This window comes from Corvus hawaiiensis, chromosome 15 (assembly GCF_020740725.1).
Source record: "Corvus hawaiiensis isolate bCorHaw1 chromosome 15, bCorHaw1.pri.cur, whole genome shotgun sequence".
NCBI classification, from domain to species: Eukaryota; Metazoa; Chordata; class Aves; order Passeriformes; family Corvidae; genus Corvus; species Corvus hawaiiensis.
Window position 1 is genome coordinate 20,361,620 of NC_063227.1, and position 18,965 is coordinate 20,380,584.

Sequence of the window (18,965 nt, forward strand, 5' to 3'; positions counted from 1 at the left end):
TGAGCATAATGAGCCCAAGGACAGTGATGGGCAATTCGAAGGGCAGCAGGCAGCTCTGTGTAACTATTTTTACTATTTTGGTGTGTGAAGAGTGAATCTGGGGGAATCTGTTAAACACTCACTTTCTCATTGAGAAGTGTAAGTCCAAGCAGAGGTCTTGAAGCAGACAATTGGTTCCTGCAGTCTCCAAAGATGATGGTGTTCATTAGGACTGACATCACCTGAAAGAAAATTCAGACAGTTTACATGAGTATGGATGCTGTTTTTAAACTGTGTGATGTGCTGAAAAGGAAAAATGCATGAAACCTTTGCTAACCACGCTGAAATCACTGATGTTTCCTATATGAACATGGTATTACAGAAGTCATTCTTTGAAAAAAATATTTCCATAACCAAAACTACCCGGTGAAGAAAGTTAAAAAAATTAATGCCAAAGCTTGGCTCTAAAGCCAAAGCTGAAATACAACCAAATATGAACTGAGATTTTGAGCAGTGTTAATTTGAGGTACAGGATTTGATGTTCACTCTGGGATTTTCCCCGTTGTCACACTATTTCCAGAGAGCAACACATGTTCTGTACGAGTTTTAGACAAAACTCAGGCTGCTCTTCACGATTCTGGTTTTCCCATGTCCACCTTTCTCCGTGCATGACACTGCCAGGCACTGGAGAGGAGCACTCCCTATTTCAGCCAAGGCAATTGTGATTACAGCAAGAGGTCTTTAAATCTGTACCCTTTCCACCACAGTTACAAACCCAGCCTCAGAGTTTAGACATTTTACTTTACCTCTGTGACTTGCTTTACAGAGCTCTATAGCAGGGATAAAGCCACTTCATCAGCTCTATAAAGCTCTGACATCTATCAGCTCACACAATTAGGTTCTGCTGGCACCTAAACAGAAGCTGCACAATTTACTTTGCCCATTGGCTGGCACACCCCTAGAGCCCCACAAAGCTCTGACTCTGAGCCCACTTCTTGTTCTGATCTACTCCTGTACCTCTGGTCTGTCGTCTAGCTGGGAAGGGTAAGACTTATTTTAGGGATTGGCACCATTCTTGTACAAAGAAATTACAAAATAACAATAGAATCCATTTAAAGATAAAATGCTCTAAGATATCCTTGAGATATGTTCGTCCCAAACGCCGAAGGCCACAACATATACAAACCTAAAAACGTTACTTAGAGATTAAACAGAGAGAAAATTTGTAAAATGTCACCAGTAAATAGTTTGACTCACGTTTATAAAATATCTACACCCTAAAACCAAACACAGAGGAAGTAGAAAATCATTAAATCCTTTCTTCTAGGCCAATGAGTAGCTGTGAGCGGGGTCTCCAGAGAGCTGCCACACTGCAAACTAGCCTGTAATAACTGACCAAGGCGAAGTCAAACAGCATGTTTCACTAAATGAAAAAGATGAATCCTAGCACTACAAATCACCTGGAACAGAGAGATCCACAAATCATTTCAGCATCCAGGTTAGGAACACACGGTCTAGCGTGGGAAAGGCCAATTCTTCACTTGACTTCACAGTTAGGTATCACACAAACTGTGTTCTGTTACTCACAGGGCAAAAACAGTTCCATGCTGCTTTGGAATCAAAGCAAACAATTCCAAACCTCTGCACGAGCACTAACAGGGGCTTGTTTTCCAAACATGAAGAATAATTGTGACTTCTTATAATTCATTCCTCCCTAGGTTTTCATCTTCATTGCTTGTAACAAGGCCAGCTGTTAGGACAGAAGCCTTTTTTTAAGTAATAAACCAAACCCACCCAAGCTGTGAATTTGTCTGAGCACCACAGCTCATGTACCCATATTTCTTAGAAAAAGTGCTAAGCACAAAGAGACTTCCAGTGTGATGCTTAACCTGAACAGGGCACGCTCAGGTCCCAACAGACCCAGAGGGAAAGCACCACCTCTTCAGACTTCAGCTTTATCAAACAACTCCTGAGATTGTCTTCAAAGTCTCTAGTTCAGAAGCTCTAAATTGAAAACAAACTAAAGTAAATACTTCTGGAAAGTTTTTGGCCTAAGTATGAAAGATGACCAAAATGTTCAAAATTCACCTGGAAAGCACTTATCTGTCTCTATGAGTAAGGAGTACTGAGAGCACTGAAAAAAGCAAGGAATACAATAAAAACAAAGCCAACATGAAGCTATGTATGTAATAGTAATTAATAACTATTAATTGTGTGGTTTGATATTGGCCAGCCAGGAAGGCAGTGGTGAAAGCCTCCCTTCTGCTCTGGGCTTTTTCTCTGACAAGATGCTGCTGTCCAAAGTTTTAAATTCCACTTCTGACTCATAAGGAGCACGAACCCTCTCAGAAATCGCTGGCCATGCAGGGAATCACACTGCATCCCAGAGCAAGTGGGGACTCACCCCAGGCATGTGCATGGCTGTTTTCTCCATGGGCCAGTCCACTCCCCTTCTTTACAAAAGGAACTACTGACAGAAGAGGCAAGAACAAAGAACAGTTCTTCCAATAAATTAAGTCATCACAGCTTCTCCTCCCTCAGAGCCTTGGATGGAGGAGGAAAATGTTGGTGAAGACAATCTTCATTATGAAAATGTGTTCTCAAGGAAGCTGGAGGAGAAGCTGCCCTTTCGTTAAAAGGCTGCTTTGCATGCCAGGTTACAACATTTGCACCACTGCAAGTCCTGTAACTCGTTTCTCTTTCCCATATGTTGGGATGGATCTTTTCCTGTGCTGCAACTAATCGCATTTTAGCAAAAGGAACATTCCGTTAACACCAGAGAAAGCAGCATGTATATTCCTTTACAAAGGATTTAGAAGGGTCAGGAACATGCACAGATTTTAACAAAATTCTTGACTGGTAACAGCGCTCATTGTTTCCATTCAGATCTGAACAATTCACATTTTTTTCATTGTTTAGCATACAAAATTTGGTGGGTTTCTAAAGCTCCAGCTTCAGAGAGTCTGCTCTTAATTTAAGAACTGTGATTACTAATTTAAATGTCCTTTGGAATTCTTAGTTCTTTCATCATCAATTCTTCCTACATCAGTAAACGGATCATCATTTACTAATAACACTAGGAAGATTTAAATACTCAGAGATTATTAAATACTTTAAATTTTAATTTGTTGTTTTAAAATATTTATTTTACCAGAAAGCTTGACTTTCACATTGATATTTCCCATGTTCAAAGCAAAAATTTCCAGATGAAACACAAAACCCACAGCTTTTATTTATCTTGAAAGCAAGAATCAGCCCATTATTCCTGAACTAAAAATATTTAACTGTCAGAAACAGCACATCAGCTGAGACTTGTAATATATAAGAGGTTAAGAACCACATGCCTTTCCCCTGCATGATGAAATCACATTAGTCCAGGAAGGAATGTTATCAAGCTTCCAGAGCAGCACGGGAGGCTGGTGACACTGCAGCTCCCTTCCCTTCTGACTTTCCTATTTCCTTTCTTTCCCCTTCCAAACTCCCTCCCATCCTGCTGCCAATTTCCATGACATGTACAGGAAGAAGGGAGGAGCTGTGGAGGAGCAAGGAAGGGAGGGACAGAAGAGGCATGAGGCAGGAAAATGGGCAGTCCATGAGCCCAGGCAATGGATCCAGAGCCCTTCCCAAAGCCTTCCACGCTGCCCTCAGGCCAAGCCTGGCATTCCCACCCTAGAGACCAGATTCCTCCAGATTCTGTTCAGAGTATCCAGCATTTCACCCTCTTTGTGCACACTGCCAGTATATATGTTTAAATAAATATTAGTAACTAAAATGTCATGACTCAACAGTTGAAGCTAAAACCTGTGAGCGACCCAGTCCTGTATCTCTGTTTGCTACAGTTCAACTGGCACTGTCCTTTTTGCTTCCTTTTAAGAGAATTAGGGTGTAAATGGCTGAGAAAACCCCAATCCTGGTGTCAGGACAAGGCATCTGGGAGACACACTGCACACCATGAACTAGTATATGGCAGCAGCTGATGGACTGAAGTATTATCCGAGTGTGTCTCTCACAGGCTATTCCCCTCAGTTTTACGTCCTGCTGGGACACTCCCATTCTTCCAGTGTCCAAAAGGGTGATGTGAAAAAGAAACAGCTACAGGCAATGGGGAGCTCTGCATTTCCCAGCACATCTTTAGAACTGGCCAAAGCGCTGAGTGTGGGAATCCACTTGAAGCAGGTCCAAGTCATGAGCCAGCAGAAATAGTCCTAAAATAAGAGTGTATGAACTTAGGTAAAACCTGACTTTGTATCTAAACAGAAACATAAGCACACCCTCAGAAGGACACCCTCAGGACATGTTTAGCCCCTGTCATGTGCACCAGAGCCATTGTGCTCTTCTAGTCCTTGTGTTAATAGCACAATGACACAGAGCAGTAGTGCAAAGAGGTCTTTCCAAAGCTGAGGCTTCCTCTCATCATGGCCTGCCCTCAGCCAGCAGCGAGCCGCCTTCCAGGCCTTTGACAGGATTACAAAGCAGAAGTTTGTGCTGCACCAGGGCATCCCCACAGCACAGCTGGACAGGGGCAGCAGCTACACCCTGCACACAAGCTGCCCACAGCACAGCTCTGCCCTGTGCTAGCAGGTTTTCAAACCATAACTGTAGGATCTTTCGTCTGAAAGCCCATTCTAACATGACAGAATATGTTATTTTCAAATTGCACTTGCATCTGAATTTTTGCCATGAAGGACTATCACACTTAGGTCCAGTCTCACCCATCAGAACTGGGTCCATCTCTGCCAAGGGACACCATGCTCCTGGGGAAGCTGACATCCACCTGAGCCAGAGAAGTGATGCCAGCTGTAGACTCACCCATAGTAAAGCACTGAGTCTCACAGGGTGGAGCAGTTTTGCTTGGTCTAAGGGCTGGCTACATGAAATTCTGGAAGCAGAACAGTTAACAGCAGCAGTACTGACAACGCCTGATGAGTGAAATCCCTCCTCCTTCTGCGGGGAGGAGGGGATATGTTTCATTAATTATTACCTTCCAGGGTGTGTTGACTTGCTTCTGTCTGTGCTGAATTTCATGTAAACCCTCTGTTGAATGTCACATACTCATGCGCTGCCTGAAGTGCAAGATTTTGTATTTGGGTATCTGCTGTAGCTGACAGATGTTTACAAACTCGTGTATCTGCACAGCTTCTTCCTGCCTATCCATCTGTGCTCCCTGTTAGACAGCAAGTTATTCCACCTCAGGCTGGAATAATTTAAGATTGTGACATCAATCCTTAATCTGCATTTTTTAGCTGGTAGCATGCAGAGATTTTAAGTTACAGCCACTAGACTGTCATTTTATATTAATCTAAGCTGCTTATTTAAGATTCAGCCATTTCTAAACAAGTGGCTGTAAGTATATGATGCTACAGCTGCTTTTAAAGATGACAGAACTGTGATTAACTGGGACCTCTGGAATGCACAACCTGCCATAATTCGTAACACAAACTTCAGGATAGTCTGATGTACCAGAAGGCTGAGCTCTTTAAAAACCTTACCAAAAAATTAATATCCATTCCCCTCTGCTTTTAGCAGCACATAAAGAAGCAGATAGGTTCAGGGCTTTGTAACACAGGCTCATGTCTGAAGATCCTTAAGCATCTTTTACAGACCACACAGTGAGAGCCTCTCTCTGTCCTGTGCAGCCAGCACTCTTCTCTGAGAGATGACACAGGATGAAGTTGGTGTTTCCTGTAAGCACCTCTACCCAAATGACTCTTGGGAGTCATTTCTCTCCTCTTGGGAGGAAAGAACATCAATTTCACCTACACCAACAGCTTCCAGCAAGGGCTCAGGGTGGGCTCAGAGCGGGCTCAGGGTGGGTTCAGGGTGGGCTCAGGGTGGGTTCAGGGTGGGCTCAGCCCTGTGGACATGTGCCATAGCAGAGCCAGAGGCTTCCCCCACACAGCAGCAGTAACCAGTAGCAAAGAGACAATTAGAACTGGGCTAATTATTTTACCCATATTAATGGATAGGGAGATGATTAGAAGGTACAGGAGGCAGGGTGGGCTTTAAACCACCCCTTGAAGGAAATGAGACTGGGAGAAAGGCAGCAGCTTGGCTGTGATCACTGTGCCAGGATGGTCTGGAGGGCACAGTGACCCCTCCGCTGGCTGGAGCAGAGCACTGGAGCAGCACACAACTTTAAAAGCCTAAAATGAGTATTAATTACCCATTGCCTAACAGATTGCAAGCCTCTTCTGTTTTCAAACTGTTCATAAATTGATTCTAATTTCTTCTGTGGAACAATTAAAAGTGTTTTTGTTATCCTGATGAACTGAACTGTAACCAAAGCTTTTGCAAATAAACACAAGGACAGATGATAAAGCTGGTAATAAGCATATTGCTCCTGTGTCCTGAGCAGCCACCAACACTTGGCAGTGAATATCATCTTTCACAACAACAACAACAAAGGCTAAGAGCACACGGCTATTTCATGCAGTCATCAAAACAAAATGCACTGAATATTATATTTCATACTAAATACATTACCCTGGCAGTTTGACACTCAACATTTCAATAGATATTGCATCTCTCTAACATTCTGCCTGAATTTCTGCAGATGGACTTTTAAGTATCAATGGAAGATTATTTTACTTGTCACGCTAAAAAGATTTTAAAGAATGGTTGCACACACTTCATTTTTAATTTTTTCGATTTCTTTTTTTTTTAAAAGGAAAACGACTTATGAATTCAGAAACATGGTTCTTCTGAAAGGTCAAACCCTGTGTTGCTGCAGTCCTTTGTGTGTGGTGCTCTTCCAGCCACTCAAATCTCTGCTCTGATGTGCCCAGCAAAGCACTGGGAGGATTTGCTCAAGTTAAACTAAGCTTACCTAGAGAATGCTAGGCTAAGCTGAGAGAAAGTAACAGCATTCCCAAATCTCATCAATCCACTGTGACATTGGGGTTTTTTTAAAATGTATTTTGTCTTAAAACTGTGAAGGTTCCTGGAGACATGCAAATACACAAGAATCTCAATTCTCAGTAAAAAACTCCAAACAAGTAAACACCAAAGGAAGAAAACCCAGCTGGATGCCATGATTTCAGAAGACACCTTGAGCACACAAATGTCTCTCAGGATCACAAACAGACAAAACCAACAGCATTAGCCAAGGAAAAATGTGGATTTTGAAGTTCAGTTACAGAGTCCTGAAAATCATACATCTGCCAAGATTAAGTGGGACACATATCTAGCGTGTGCCAGTCACTCAGAATTTTGGGCAGAAACCAGCCCCTTCACCTGCCACATGCCTTTGCTCTGACTCCCAGTCAGAACGCCCAGGAACCGCCTCATCCAGCACTGGATCTCCAAACCAGCACCATCTCGGCTGCTGCCATCAGATCCAACAGCAATGAACATCCTTGTAAGCTGCTGCTATCCTAGAATTTTAAATTTACTTTTTTGTTTTTCCAAATGGGGGAGGGGGTTCGTTCACAGAGAGTGAGTTTCATCACTCACATGGCAAATCTGCCAGTAGCAGATCATGGAATGGATTGTTACCTTTCCCTATCCATTTTGTAAAGATATTGCTTTTTTTCCAGACTGCAAGCATCACTTCTAACTGAATTTTGAATTATAATGTGAACTTTACAAAATTATTGGTGCTATTCATATCACTAGTTAGATTCTATGGAACAGTGATATTTTTTGACCTTCCCCAAACCAACACCTCGTAGTGTTTTATATAACAGAACCAAGGCCAGCAGAAATTGAACATTTCCAAGTAAAGTATTACATTGCAGGGAGTAAACAAGGAATAAAACATTTTTATATTTCTCCCTAAACTTATTTGCTTTTTGAAAATATTTATGCAGCACAAAGACCTGAGTTTAGTGAGAAATACAGCCAGTTCCTCTTGTTTAATTGAAACATTTATGCTTTTTGTTCTGCTAGCAAAAAGCAATGAACAGTAATATTGCAAGATAAATACACAAGAAACTTATAGATATGATTGTAAAACAACATCATCCTAATGTTTCCACTTAATTACCCTGAAATGTATTCTATTTAATATTCATTACTCAAAAGCCAATTTAAAAGAGAATGAGGTGAAGGGACTTATTCAGAAAGACGGACTGTCATTCACTGCAATAGTTATCTAATATACAGAAGTTAATAAAGCAGATTAATCTACAAGTCCCTTTAAGCCATCACTGAGTTTAGAACAACTGCCTCTTTGACCCCTAACCCTCCCGCTGCGCACCAGTAGCAGGTGCCAGCTGCACTGAAATGATGGCTGAGGCGTTTTAAGGCAAAGTCTTTTCTTGCTTTGCTTCTGACCAGCAGCTGACCCTGTAGAAGCGATTGTTTCATGTGCTGGCCTAAAGGCTACACAAACCAGCAAGGGATAAACAAAAGCAGACACGGAGCAGCTGCCTCGCCCGGGGCCCTGCAGCGCCGACACCTCGCGCGGCGTGCGGGAGCTTTGTGCTCCTCCCCGGGCTGGTACAATGCGGGGTCCTGGGCGGAACGAAACTTCTCCCCAGCCCAAAACTGCTGGTGCGAACTAGAGCACAGCTTGGATGATTAAGAGGGGATTCCCAATTTGATTTAGCGCCATTATTAAGACCGTGAAATCTTCAGATACATCACTAATGATGATGTATTTTAACATTAAAAGTCTTAAAATTAAATTACTCAATTCACATGATAACGAATCACAATGAGGCTTTAAACAAAGCAGAATTAGAAAAGACACTAAGCTCATTAATTTTTTTTATTTCTTAATTGACAGCACATGTAGTGATAACTATACATTTAGCAATATACTTGAGACTGGGATTGCTGCCACTTTTATACATGAACAGTAAGAAGCATGTATGAAAGAGAAGTAACCGTAGTTTTCATTAAGATAACACAGCTCTGACATAGTTATTTTGCTGATGCAAATTACACAACCACAAAAACAATCAGAGTAATGATTAAATGCAGTTATGTACATGGGAGACTACTAGTGCAAATGTTAACATATTTAAATGGGTTCCTTCATTAAAAAGATTATATATGATATTAAACCATCAATCAAATTGAAACACTAGAGTCTAAACGTATTGTCACTGGTTAAAATAAATGACTTTGAGACTGAATTTTGGCTCACTCAATATGGTGCCTTTTCTGTTGCTTAGCCACCCAAATCTCTGCTGGCTTGGCTACAGCTGGTATATCTCCATCCCTTTCAATTAATACAGAAAGTTATGGTAGTATTGGATAACATTTTTAAATTGGGCTAAAAGGCTGAAACAGATGGCCCAGGGAAAATCCCTCTCACTATTGTATCAAAACTTTCAAGCCTCGAGCCAGCAAGAGCTGAGCACCCTCATCCTGATTCAACTGAGCTTTTAAACACATTTGATCTTAAGCACAGGAACAATCACACCTGTGGGTTTGATCTGCTCTTAAAATGAGGTATATGCTCACATATATGAGTGAGGGTCTTAGGTACTCAATATCTTGCACAAGTACCCTCTGCCAGTGCCATTTAGATTTCTTTGTGATGTGCTTATATGCAAGTGCTGCTGCCTGGGCCATGAAGCATGTTATAAACACAGCTCCACTGCAGGTTTTTATTTCCATTACTGTGCATAACTCCACACTAGCTGTATATGGCACTGAGGTTTATCTGCAAAACAAAAATGTCACTTATTTTACTATATAAAAGGGAAAAAAGAAAAGTTGCAATTTATAATACTTTCTTATTGTAGTAATGCCACTTGATTTTTCATTGCAACTGGCACCTATGCTTCCTGGTTTCCACTTGCCAGGCAGTGCAAGTTGTGCTGCTTCCCTTAGTGCCTCCCGTCACTGGGTGCAGTCCTTGGTCACACTCTGCCCCACTGGGCAGCCCAGGCAAGTTCCCCCAGGACGTCACACCACACTCCCTCCTCCTGCCCGGCGCTTTCCACCCCATCCTGGCTCCTGACTCCTGGCTCTGGTCTCTGTTCAACCACACACCTTCTCACCCACCTGCTGCGACACTCCTTTCCCAGAGGTCCCTCTCCAGCCCTTGTATTCCACCAGATTCTCCTTTGGCAGGGGATGCTGGCTCTTCCCATGGCCCTGCTGATGGTCCCCTCCTCCAGCACTGCCCCCTGAAATGCTGAAGCCTCGAAGGGCTCAGCTCGGGCACAGCCTCATCCTACAGACACCCAGACCCAAAGCCCCTCTCTGCCAGTACTGGCCCCTGCTGTGGCCCACCCGGGCTGAGGCGTGGAGCGGCCCTGCTGGCAGCCAGGGGCCAGGGGAACCCAAACACCGCTACAGTGTTCAGTCTCATCGAAAACTCAGCTCATTCTTGTCCACGTGATTGTTCTGAAAATGATGCACAGCAAATAATCACTGAGCACTGTCCTCCCTCACTTGGCCTCCCTGTACTTTACATCCCTGGCCAAGAAACACCCAGGAAAGCAAGTGAACACTGGAATGCCACTGAAATCCTGTTTCTATTCAGCCAACCAACCATTTATGCCCTGTGCACCCAGCACAGAATCATTTCAAAGATGGCTGTGCAAGCAAGAATTCTTTACCTATCATGCCTGACTCTTATGAACATGTGCTAGAACTGCAGGTGAAAGATGCTACAAAACTCATTGATTTTTGTAAAGAACTAGTAGGAATAGTATTTTACTACACCAAATTTGAGCTAACAGCCTAATGTGTACAGTTCAGCAAGATCAGCATTACCAGAAGATAAAGGTAACTTCTTAAGACCAAAAATTACACTCTCATTTATAAAGTGAAGCAGCAGAGACTTCAATTCTCAATCCCAGAATAACAGCAAAGTAGGAGCCTTTTAAAATTATTTATCAAAGTGCTTAGAACAGAACTGCAATAGTTGAGTGCAGTAAACTTAATACTGTGTTCTACTCATAAATCTCGAATTACTTCACACGTTAATTCGGTGTGGCTGTAAGATCGCCTCACCAAGTGGCTGTCTGCAGATGGAGCTCAGGCTGCTCGCCTGGGGCTACGAGCCCGGACACGGCAAAACCCGGCCAGAGCCAACAGCCACTGCCGAGCTTCCCAAGGATGCCGAAACTTGCTCCTGAGCAATTACGGAGCTGTTTCACTTCCATGCTCTCTATTGCTCCTCTCTGTACAGTCACGGCAACCCATTAAAGCCCCGAGCTGCTGCGGGGCCAAGGTAGGAAAGGGCGGTGATGCCACAGCTCCGCCGCTCGGGGCCGGGGCCGTGAGCGCCCCAGGCGCGGTCACACCGCGCTGTTCGCAGCGGCCGCACCGAGACCGCCCCGCTGGGCAGTGCGGGGGCAGCGGCGCGGGCCGGGGTGGTGATGCTGCTGATGGTGCTGATGGTGCTGATGGTGCTGATGCTGATGGTGCTGATGGTGCTGATGGTGCTGATGCTGATGCCGCTGCTGCGGACGCGCGGAGCGGTGACAGCGGGACACCCGCAGTCGCGGCCGGGCGGGAGGGAGGGCGGCTGTTCCTGCTGCGGGAGGGCCCCGGCTCCGCGGAGCCGCCCCGGCCCGGCCCTTCCCGCCGCCCGCGGGCCCGGCCCGCACCTACCGCCCGCCGCCTTCTCCTCCTGCGCGGCGGCCGCTCGGGCCCGGCCCCCGGCCCCCGGCCCCCCGGCCTTTCCGGGCCGTTCCGGGCCGGGCCGTGTGGGGCCGTTCCGGGCCGGGCCGTTCCACTCCGGGCCGTGCGGGGCCGCTCCGGGCCGGGCGGGCGGAGCCGCTGCCCCGCCTCGGGGCGCTGGGCGGGCGCGGGGCCGGCGCTGTCCGAGCCCCCCCGCCCGGCCCGGGGCACACGCGGCGCTGCGGGGCCGAGCGGGGCCGGGTCATTGTCCGGCTGCTGCCGGAGCCCCCACGGCAGCCCCGACTCCGACTGGGAGCGCGGCAGCGGCGCAGGTATCGAGCTGCCGCACCTCCAAACCGGGGCACAATTTGCCACCAGGCCCCAGGTTTTCAGCGCCGTTAAGCGTCTGTGACCCAGTCCTTAACGGGGTTACGCATTACTGAGCCCAGATGTCCTGAAAACTGAAACCGCTGGTTAGGAAGCAGCAATCTTGTTCATTAGCTTCCATGACAGTCAAATCGTCTATAAACCCAGTGTTTAATGGCCAGCCAATGAATAATCAATGTCTCACTTTTCATCCGAGTGTGAAAGTGAGAATAATCTAATACGCCGTCCCTCCGGTAGCACACCAGGCCCTGGGTTCCGTTTCTATTCAGGGCTGATTTATAACCCAATGGAAACCTGATGTAAACATATGATCAATGAGTCCCATCATTGCTAATAATAACCCCCAACCGGCACACTCCCTCATCTCCAAAGCCATCCCTTTAGGCTATTGGTTTCGTCCAGCTAATCCTCTCCACTATTCCTGCCTGCTGCTTTTACCTTGGCCATCCGTTCAGTCCGGCAGACTCAGAAGTAATTTTATACGCAGCAGAGAGCGGGTGGAATTGATTTTTCGCTCAGTGCTCAGTTCCCATCTGAATAATTATCAATTTTACTGCCTCATAAAGGGAAGAGTCAAAATTTCAAATCAATTCAAAAGAGCTTCTGAGACTACAGAAACTGTGCATGAGAATAAAGGTCAAAGTTGTCAGTGACCTCGGGAGATGATGTCAGATATTAGTACCCTGAATAGTTGACATCAAAGGCACTCAATATGATATGACTAGTGCTAATGCAAATCATATTTATGCTGACTGCTGGAGACCAGCCATTAATATTTAAAAGAGTATGTGAAAGCCTGCATTCAAAATAAATATAACGTATTCCGCAGAATCTGAAGTTAATAAAGACAGATCGCTGCCTAGTCATACACTGTAAAATGAAAGATTACTGCGTATTAACAGACAAAGTATTACATCAGGATTGCCACAAATGGAGGGCAGCCCAGAGCCCAGCCTGCTGCTCTGCCCCTTCAATCACCACACGTGTGGTACAGCGTGGAGCAATCCAACAGCCCCAAACTCTGGCTGCTGCTTCCAGGAAACCCCTGTCAAGCATGTAAAGCATAAGAACCTGTAATATGACAAGGGAATCATCCTATTCTGGTAATGATGTCAATAATAAACACCATTAATATTCTTGGAATATAGTGCCAGGATTATATTAGCTACCATTAGCTCCTTTTCACCTTCAATTAGAACAGCAAGCAAATGCCAACAGCAACTGGTGACTGTATGCCAGGATTTTTACAAATGACACCTACCTAGCAGGGGAACACAAATGACCACACTTGTCATTTGCATGTAGTTAATTTCTGGTTTTGTTAAAAGCCTCCTGACCTGTGAAACACACCTCCTTAGGTGCCAACTCTGCATTAGGAATCCAGTGATTCTTGTAAATAAGCATTTTCAAATAGTTTAATGAGATTTTAAGGGCATGTGGCATGGAGCAAATGTGGAAGTCTGTAGCTATGATCACCTTGGTCTCCCTGTAATACACTTGGGCTGTGAAAACCTGAGGGAGCTCAGAAGGGGCAATCTCTCCTAAGCACTACAGTGGCCACTTCCTTTTCAGAAGCATGAGATTTAATTTCTATTGTATTTACCTTTAATAGAAAAAAAATCCCTCTGAGTCATCTACTGCAAAGTAAAATATTCAAGCTTGACAGCATACAGACATTCAATTTACACATTTCATTACCAAAATGTGTGGTTCAGTGCCAGAATTTGTTCTTCTTGCTCCTAAAATACTTTAGAGTCTTTCCTTCCCATTTGTCTATAGAAATGTATTGATGATCTCACACCCATCTTTTTATGAGCAAAAATGAAACACCCAGTTGTAAGGTGCTGTGCAGCCAAGTACAGAGCCTACACTGCTCAGAATGACAAAAAATACCTTCAATCCTTGGTTGTCATGAGAACACGGCTGGAGCTACTCAGGGTTGCATCCCAGCATAGGGAGATTTGTCCTGTCACTAAATAGCCAACGCTAGCTGGTGTTAAGTACCCCAAAACTCAGGAGAATTCATAAATATAATAATATCCCATAGAAAAGACTGTGAATTCACCTGCTGTAGAATTTCTGGGTTCTGCTGCATGAAATGGAGTGATTTCTGTCCATCCTGTGAAATGTGTCTGCCTCTGAGAGTCTTCTTGTCTTCTTTAGCAAGGTGCCTGAAGAAGTAGGTAACAATGTAGTCTAAACTAGCACAGCAGCTGGAGGAGACAATTTAATCCATGTAAAAAATGAAACAATTTGGTAATTGTTTCCATAAAAAATAACTAATAATGACGTTTTACAGTACTTAGAGAGCTCGAACTTTAATCTCTTTGACATTAGTCTAGGTGATAAATCAACCACTCTGGTTTTGACACAGGGGCTGACCAGCTTTGAAGACTGCTTTTACTGAGGCACCTTTGCTGTTGGGGAACTGGTTATTCGTGTTATACCATGTCATGGTATATCCATGTTAAGGATCCTGTAACTCCAGCGAGCCTCATTCACAACTGTAGGAACACCGTGGTCCCTCTGGGAAGTGCAGGATGAGGGCTGACATTTTACTGGTGTTCAGTTCCACATTCAGAAGACTGCAGATTCCTGGAAACCAAGATTCTGGTTTGATCTGCTTACTGAGAAGACAAGGTTAAACCCAATAGAGCTGTTTTCCAGGTTGTTCTCAAGAAGGGTTTCCCAGTGTTTCTCTGCCCCAAGGAGCTTACAATCCACATCAGGAGCCAAACACTGAACAAGGACCATTAAAGGCAGTAAAAAGGTCATCACAAAACAGCCCATTAGTCAGTTCACTTACCAACTAGTAATTAAAGTGGGCTGAAGTATAATAAATACATTAAAAGCAGAGTCCTGGCCTGTGGTTCTCATGCACGCTTCCCTCGCCTTGCTCTGGCAAACAGTGGGGCACCTTCCCCTACCCAGCTGCCACCTCCTTGTCCTGGCACCCAGGGAACTCCCTGGGCACCTGGGCACGGACCCTGTGCTGCCTCCCAGCTCCCACCCTGTGCCCTCTCATTGAACAGCTGCCACCTCCATCCCCACAGCCACTGAGGCTCCTCGTGCGGGGAGCGGCCGAACCTGATGGGTGCAAGGCCCTGGTACTCTCTGCAATTCCAAACATCACACCCAAATGAGTGGAGTGCTCAGGACTCCATCCTGTTGCCACTGGCTTCAGCAAGAACTTCTCTAGGCCTTTTATAGTTCACAGTATTTATTTTAGATGGGCCACTGGAGTAAGGGATGTGGGGGTTGCAAAAGGAATTAAACTGTTAAAATGCTCATTCTAAGGGAAAAGGGATTAGAAGGATCCAATTAAATGTACCTTGAATTCTTTAAACTATGCTAATTTGGACGCCTGCCAACCTTGCAGTGTTCATTTAAACACATCCCTCTAGACACTGGAGTATTTTGATCTGTGTCTATTTAACTCCTTAAGCTCTCTGCTGACACTATTAACCCTTCACCATCTAAATCCTAACTGCATCTTGCTAAGGGTGTTTTGGAGGAAACACTAAAGGGACATTTACAGCCAGAGAAGAAGTGGTCTCCTAAGGCTTGATCTTCCAAAGCAACCAGCTGACTCAGCAGCAGGAGCTGGGAGCAACCTAACAGCTCACAGAAATGAGCTGGAGCATCTCAACTCTATCTCCACGGGACCCATGAGCTTCTGAGGGCTGAACTCAACAGGGCAAGAGGGTAGGACATTGCTGGAACAGAGCTGAGTTCAAAGCTGTGAGTGTTGCCAAAGCCAAGGCCGCAGAAACTGGCACTGTCGTATTCTCAACCAAAACAGTCCTGCATATAAACTAGAAATGCAATTCATGGTGGAATTGAATCACCATCAATAACAACAAGTGAGAGATTTGAAAATACATATTTCATAGGAGGGCTCTGCTGTATTTCCTAACCAGTGCTTAACTCTATTTCTTTTTAAATTGAATAACACAAAGTAAATCACTATCATCACTTTACAAAACAGCAGTAGTTCTAAACATGCTGATACTGTACAAGTAGGTATTTTACATTCGACAGTAAGTGATTTTAGCAGGACAGCAGACAGGTCTACGCTATCATTTGCTCATGAGAATCTGATATGAGTGTTAAGAGCTACTTAAATTTGCCCATAACTATATATCAAATGTGCTCCCTTATGCTCATTTTTCCTTTTGATTGCAGACAGGGAGCGTCAAGCAAACTCCCTTGAATGACTCTTTTGGGCATGTGGAACCCTGTGCTTTGCAGAACAGTGTTCTCACTAAATCTTAGTGAGACAAGCCAACCAAATAAATTGAACAAACAGGAGCAACAAGGAGCTACCAGCTCTAGGCTATGGACAGATAAATGGGTGAGAAGATGGAATAAGGACAGAATTATAAAGGAAACAGAGACAAAATCTTGGTATAATCTGGAAAAATGCAGTCAAACCACGTTTCTCACTTCTGGTCCACTCAGCTCCATCCCCTGTGTACGAATCGTTTGGATCACGAAGCAAGCAGGTCGTGGTTACACAAACACCACCCCCAGCTCCGGGTGTGTCAGCAGGGACCAGCAGCACTTCAGCAGCTTTGCCAGGCAAACTGAGCTCTCTGCACCTCCCTGATGGCCAGGTGGGGGCTGGGGACGGGCAAAGGACACAGAGGGCAACTGTGGCACCAGTCACCAGCTACTTGGGGTTCTCCTTTGCTAGCAGGTGTTCATTTCAGATTTGGGGCTACCCTTACCTGCACTCCTCTGTAATCTGTGTGGTTTTGCCTCATGTCTGCAATCCCAATCAACATGCAAGTTGAGCATGGACCTTAGAATGGGTTATGTTATTTTAGAAGAGCCAACAAGACCCCCAGAAGACTTGAGGGTGCCTTTTGGTCTCAGCAATATGACAACAACCTGCTGGAGGGAAATTGTTTTTCAGCAGTTTAATGACATTGCTGCATCTCTGCAAATTGAAAGATTTTGGTTTGGTTTTCACATAAAGGCAAGGAGAGGCAGTTAAGTGGTATTTCCTTTGTCCATCAACTGCTTGTAGTTCAATACTGGCATTATTCGCCTTTGAGACTAACCCTGGAAAGTAAATGGATTTAACAACTTAACATCTAAATTAGGCAGCAAGACAGAAAAAATGTTTTACTTTTTCCTCAATGAATAGCATCCTACACTATTAATCATATGAGAATTAGAAAAGCTGTGAGATTAGTGACAAAATGCCAGTAAGGCTGCCTTAAAAGGCTCTGATCACTGAGTCAGCTGTAAAAAGCCAGGTAAACACTTTGGAAGGGAATTACCGGAGTGTTTATCCTCCCAATAAAAGCTCAGGTGAGGGCTTCCATTACAGCTGATTTGCAGTGAGGTGCCTCAGAAGGGATACATATTCCTTATAAAGTGGGCAATCAAGAAAGGTCTTTACTCAGCAACAGAATGAACATGCCTCAGGAAAAAGAATTTGGGGAATGTTTGTCCTACAGCTGACAATGAGAGTCTCACAGGTTTCACATACATAAAGAGAATAGAGAAAAATGTCATATACTTTTTTCTGTAAAAGACAAGTGATCGCCTGGTATTTAATTTTTAAAATAAAAAGACAGCTATTTAATTTTTATAAACATTTCTGAAAATGACCTGTATGTTCTAATCAGTTTAAAACACAATTCCCTCTCATATGGCTTATAGCCCTGAGCCCTACTATTCTGAGATGTTCTTGTGGCACCGATACAATTCAGTGACAAAGGCAATGCTTGGATCTGCTCACAAGGATGTATGTGACCAAATGACACAGAGGAAATAAATTTATATTTTACTGTCTGATAATTGGCAATGTCCCAAATACCAACATTTTAAACAGGATAAAACATTTAGGAGAATGACTTAGGGAAACACAGTGACAGGTGAGACTCTTGAGATGATTAAAATCAAATTAACATTAATAGCTATAAAATGTCCACTACTTCTTCTGGACATACCATTACAGGAGTATGGAAAACAACATTTCTTTAATACAAATGAGGAATTTAATGGCTGACTTGAATATCAATTCTTGATACGTGATATTAAGGAAAAATACTCACTTTGTCACTGCAACATGGAAATGGAAAACAAAAGAAGCCTTTTTCAGCTGACTAATCATGGGAAGTAAGCACAGGCGTGTGGACACAACTGAAACATGTTTGGGGAGCTAGCAAGAAAACAAGTGAAAAAGATCAGTAGGATCCTAAAGATGGAGGCAGAAACCAAATGGGAGCATCCTCCATCCAACCTCCTGTCAAAACCAGGGTCAGCACCAGACGGGTTCCTCAGGACTTCTTCCAGTGTCAAGGAATATCTCCAAGGATGGAGATTCCACACTCTGTTTTGGACTTGTATGTTTGTGTTTATTTTTGGTGCTTTAGGACATGGAGATGAACTGAAGGAGAGCATTGGATAAGCAAATCTAGGGCTTATGAAAAAAAGTGAGCTGTTAATATTTTTATTGATACTTTTCTCAGCAAAATATCAGGAATTCTATGGAATAGAAGTTTTCTAAGATGTTCCTAAAAAATCAATAGTTTTTCATAATTAAGCTCCCACATGCCTAAACCACAAAAGTTTGAAGCTAAAACTTTTAGTTTTAGGTAGGAGTTTCTTACTCCTCCTACCTGCCTTGAGTGAGAGATCAACACTTTTTGAGAGGGAAAAATAAACAGAACACCTGAGAGCTGAAGTTTATTTCGCTCTTACATTTTCTTCTCTCTCTTTTACATTAGTTCAGTTTGCATTTCAAAGAGGTTGTTAAAGTAAACATGGTATGCTAGTGAATGATACAAAATGAACAAAACCAGCCTCTCACACGGAAGAGATGTGGAGGATAACAGAGCCCAGGACCAGGGCTTGCTGACCTGGCCACGGTCAGGTTCACTGCAGTATTCCCAGCTCAGCCCAGCGACAGGCAGGACCAGCCCACGGGCAGGAACCACCGTGCCATCCTCACGTGTGACTCCAAATATCCGGGAGATGGATTTCGTTATGTAACAGAATGGCCCGAATGCTCTCCATGCTGCTCTCAGCCCTTCACTGCCCATTTCCTCTCGGTGGCT

The 18,965-nt window shown here is 44.2% G+C and overlaps 1 long non-coding RNA gene across 1 annotated transcript in view; it reads right to left on the bottom strand.

The window, feature by feature from the left end:
* LOC125333549 overlaps positions 1-18,965 on the bottom strand; it is a 135,278-nt gene that overhangs the window by 3,690 nt on the left and 112,623 nt on the right. The window contains exon 12 of the long non-coding RNA XR_007206911.1: positions 123-221. This is a non-coding gene — a long non-coding RNA (uncharacterized LOC125333549). The remainder of the gene's footprint in view (positions 1-122; positions 222-18,965) is intronic.